Source organism: Triticum urartu, chromosome 3A, assembly GCF_056163025.1.
Source record: "Triticum urartu cultivar PI428250 chromosome 3A, HENAU_Tu73, whole genome shotgun sequence".
NCBI lineage: Eukaryota > Viridiplantae > Streptophyta > Magnoliopsida > Poales > Poaceae > Triticum > Triticum urartu.
In genome coordinates, this window is record NC_141875.1 from 313,007,599 (window position 1) to 313,013,063 (window position 5,465).

Sequence of the window (5,465 nt, forward strand, 5' to 3'; positions counted from 1 at the left end):
TGCTGCACATTCGAGAGGAGAAAGGAGGCAGAGGAGTCGGAGCGAGGAGAAGGGGATCTGAGGGCCAGACCTCTATCCCCAAGCCTTTTATATCAGCAGACAAAATCTCTGGCCGGATCTCTCACCCCGAATCCCCGGATCGATGGCCCGCGCGGCAAGGCTTTGCACAGGATAGGCGCGGCACGTGGTGGGGATCGTGCACAAAAGTCGAGGAGCCACGCCCCCACTTTCCCACTAACCCATGATGTTACCGCTTCGGCGCGCGAACACGCGAATTCAAATCCTGAGCTTTCCAGGACGAATCAATCTGATTGATTACCAACGATTCCTTTCCTAAAGAAAGCGCATCAGTCCGACTGCCCACCCTCTGTGGGGACCCGTGCACTCAGCCACGTTAAACACCTGATTGAAGTCCTCTTCAGGATCGTTATGTGACGAGCTTGATGGCCCTCTGCGGGTTCACTTGGCCCTCTCAGTACGCTCCAAGGCGCATGACTCGTAGACCTGGACTCGTAGAAGGCCTGTGATACGTCCACTTTGCATCATGTTTACCTACTGTTATTTATAATGTTTTTATGCATAATAATGCTTTTTGGAGTAATTCTAATGCCTTTTCTCTCATAATATGCAAGGTTCACACAAAGAGGGAGAATTCTGGTAGCTGGAAATCTGGACCTGAAAAAGCTACGTCAGGCTACCTATTCTGCACAACTCCAAATGAGATGCAACTTGACGAGGAATTTTTATGCAATAGGGTATTGGAGCGAATAACTAACAGAGGGGGGCCACCAGGTGGGCACAACCCACCTGGGCGCGCTAGGGAGCCCAGGCGCGCCCTGGTGGGTTGTGCCCTCCTCGGCCCACCTCCGGTGCCCATCTTCTGGTATATAAGTCATTTTGACCTAGAAAAAATAAGGAGAGGACTTTTAGGACAGAGCACAACCGTCTCGAGGCGCAACTTGGGTAGGAGCACTTTTGCCCTCCGGTGGAGCGATTCCGCCGGGGGAACTTATCCCCCCACCCCCGGAGGGGGAAATCATCGTCATCATCATCACCAACAACCCTCTCATTTGGGGAGGCCAATCTTCATCAACATATTCACCAGCACCATCTCCTTTCAAACCCTAGATCATCTCTTATGTTCAATCTTTGTACCAGAACCTCAGATTGGTACATGTGGGTGACTAGTAGTGTTGACTACATATTGTAGTTCATCATTGTATGGTTTATTTGGTGGAAGATTATATGTTCAGATCCATTATACTATTTAATACCCCTCTAATCATGAACATGTTTATCACTTGTGAGTAGCTACTTTTGTTCTTGAGGTCACGGGAGAAATCTTATTGCAAGTAATCATGTGAACTTGATATGTGTTTGATATTCTGATAATATGTATGTTGTGATTCCCTTAGTGGTGTCATGTGAACATCGACTACATGACACTTAACCATATTTGGGCCTAAGGGAGTGCATTATGGAGTAGTTATTAGATGATGGGTTGCTAGAGTGATAGAAGCTTAAACCCTAGTTTATGCGCTACTTCATAAGGGGCCAATTTGGATCCAAAAGTTTAAAGCTATGGTTAGATTCTATCGTAATACTTTTCTCATAGTTGCGGATGCTTGCGAGGGGGTTAATCATAAGTAGGAGGTTTGTTCAAGTAAGAACAATGCCTAAGCACTGATCCACCCACATATCAAATTAACAAAGTAGCGAACACAAATCAAACCAACATGATGAAAGTGACTAGATGAAATTCCCGTGTACCCTCAAGAACGCTTTGCTTATTACAAGAGACCGTTTTGGCCCGTCCTTTTCCTCAAAGGGATTGGGCTACCTTGCTGCACTTTTGTTACTATTTTTGTTACTTGCTCATTACAAATTACTCATTACTCATAATTTCAGTGCTTGCAGAGAATACCTTGCTGAAAACCACATGTCATTTCCTTCTGCTCCTCATTGGGTTCGACACTCTTACTTATCGAAAGGACTACGATTGATCCCCTATACTTGTGGGTCATCAAGGCTCTTTTCTGGCGCCGTTGCTGAGGAGTGAAGCGCTCTTGGTAAGTGGAAATTGTTAAGGAGAAATTATTACTATGTGCTGAAATTTATTGTCGCTTGTTACTATGGAAAACAATCCTTTGAGGGGTTTGTTCGGGGTATCTTCACCTCGACCGGAACCACAATTAGTCACCCCTCAACCTACTGCACCTACTGAAAATATTGGTTATGAAATTCCTTCCGGTATGATAGAATAACTGCTAGCTAATCCTTATGCAGGAGATGGAACTGAACATTCTGATATGCACTTGATATGTGTGGAAGAAATTTGTGGACTATTTAAGCTTGCAGGTTTACCCGGAGATGAAGCTAAGAAGAAGGTTTTCCCTTTATCTTTGAAGGGAAAAGCATTGGCATGGTATAGTCTATGTGATGATGTTGGATCTTGGAATTGGAATCGATTGAAATTGGAGTTTCACCAAAAAAAATATCCTATGCATCTATTTCATCGTGATCGGAATTATATATATAATTTTTGGCCTCGTGAAGGAGAAAGTATCGCTCTAGCTTGGGGGAGGCTTAAGGAAATGTTATATTCATGCCCCAATCATGAGCTCTCAAGAGAAATTATCATTCAGAATTTTTATGCTCGACTTTCTCATGATGATCGATCCATGCTTGATACTTCTTGTACTGGTTCCTTTATGAAGAAGACTATTGATTTCTGGTGGGACTTTTTAGAAAGAATTAAACGCAACTCTAAAGATTGGGAACTCGATGAAGGCAAAGAGTCAGGTATTAAGCTTAAGTTTGATTGTGTTAAATCTTTTATGAATACCGATGCTTTTCAAAAGTTTAGCACTAAATATGGACTTGATTTTGAAATAGTAGCCTTCTTTTGTGAATCGTTTGCTATGCATGTTGATCTCCCTAAGGATAAGTGGTTCAAATATCACCCACCTATTAAAGAAGAAATTAAAGAACCGGTAGTAGCTACAGATGAAACTATTATCTATAATGTTGATCTGGTTGTTCCTACTTCTTATATTGAAAAACCACCTTTCCCCGTTAGGATAAAGGAACATGCTAAAGTTTCAACTGTGGTCAATAAAAGTAATATTAGAGCATCTAAACCAGCTGAAGAAATCAAAGTAGAACCTAGTGTTGTTATGGTTAAGGATCTCTTGGTCGATAATATTGATGGGCATGTTATTTACTTCGTTGTTGAAGCTGCTAGAATTGCCAAACCCGATGGGAAAGATAACCATAGACCCGTTGCTGGCATGCCCGTTGTCTCAGTTAAAATAGGAGATCAGTGTTGTCATGGTTTATGTGACATAGGTGCTAGCGTGAGTGCTATTCTTTTACCTTATATCAAGAAATTATGAATGACATAGAACCCGCTGAAATAGAAGACATAGATGTTACTATTAAACTTGCTAATAGAGACACCATCACGCCACTTGGGATTGTTAGAGATGTTGAAGTCTTGTATGGGAAAATAAAATACCCTACTGATTTTCTTATTCTTGGTTCCCCACAGGATGACTTTTGTCCCATTATCTTTGGTAGACCTTTCTTGAACACCGTTAATGCTAAAATAGATTGTGAGAAACAAACTATCGGTGTTAGTTTTGGTGATGAGTCTCATGAATTTAATTTTTCTAAGTTTAGTAGAAAACATCATAAGAAAGAATTACCTAGTAAGGATGAAATTGTTGGTCTTGCTTCTATTGTCGTACCTCCTACTGATCCTTTAGAACAATATTTGCTAGACCATTAGAATGATATGCATATGCATGAAAGAAATGAAATAGATCAGATTTTCTTTGAACAACATCCTCTGCTTAAACACAATTTGCCTATTGAAACTCTAGGAGGTCCTCCTCCACCTAAAGGTGATCATGTGTTCGAATTAAAACAGATACCTGATACTTTGAAATATGCTTATCTCGATGAGAAAAATATTTATCCTGTTATTATTAGTGCTAACCTTTCAGAACATGAAGAAGAAAGATTATTGAAAGTTCTAAGGAAGCACCGAGCCGCTATTGGATATACTCTTGATGATCTTAAGGGCATCAGTCCCACTCTATGCCAGCACAAGATTAATATGGAACCTGATGCCAAACCCGTTGTTGATCACCAACGTCGGTTAAATCCAGAGATGAAAGAAGTGGTAAGAACAGAAATATTAAAACTTCTGGAAGCAGGTATAATCTATCCTATAGCTGATAGTAGATAGGTAAGTCCCATCCATTGTGTCTCTAAGAAAGGAGGTATTACTGTTGTTCCTAATGATAAGAATGAACTTATTCCACAAAGAATTGTTACAGGCTATAGAATGGTAATTGATTTTAGAAAATTAAACAAAGTAACTAGAAAAGATCATTACCCTCTGCCTTTTATTGATCAAATGCTAGAAAGATTATCTAGGCACACACATATTTGTTTCCTTGATGGATATTATGGTTTTTCACAAATACCTGTTTCTCAGCCTGATCAAGAAAAGACCACTTTGACTTGTACTTTTGGAACTTATGCTTATAGATGTATGCCTTTTGGTTTATGCAATGCACCTGCTACCTTTCAAAGATGTATGTCTGTTATATTCTCTGACTTCTGTGAAAAGATTGTTGAGGTTTTCATGGATGACTTTTCTGTTTATGGGAAGTCTTTTGATGGTTGTTTAAGCAATCTTGATCGAGTTTTGCAGAGATGTGAGCAAACAAATCTTGTCTTGAATTGGAAGAAGTGCCACTTTATGGTTAACGAAGGTATTGTTTTGGGCCATAAAATTTCTGAAAGAGGTATTGAGGTGGCAAAAGTTGGTTTCTATAGGAGATTTATCAAAAACTTTTCTAAAATTTCTAGTCCTCTTACAAATCTTTTGCAAAAGGATATTCCTTTTGTTTTTGATGATGATTGTCTAGAAGCCTTTGAAACACTCAAGAAAGCCTTAATTTCTGCACCTACTGTTCAACCATCTGATTGGAACTTGTCTTTTGAAATTATATGTGATGCTAATGATTATGCTGTTGGTGTTGTTCTAGGACAAAGAGTTGATAAGAAACTGAATGTTATTCACTATGCAAGTAAAACTCTAGACAGTGCACAAAGAAATTATGCTACTACTGAAAATGAATTTCTAGTAGTGGTGTTTGCTTGTGATAAATTTAGATCCTATATTGTAGATTCAAAAGTAATTGTTCACACTGATCATGCTGCAATAAAGTATCTTATGGAAAATAAAGATGCCAAACCTAGGCTTATTCAATGGGTTCTCTTGCTACAAGAATTTGATTTGCATATCACTAATAGAAAAGGAGCAGAGAACCCCGCTGATAACCTATCTAGGTTGGAGAATGTTCTTGATGACCCACTACCTATTGATGATAGTTTTCCTGATGAGAAATTAGCTGCAATAAATGTTTCTCATAGTACACCTTGGTATGTTG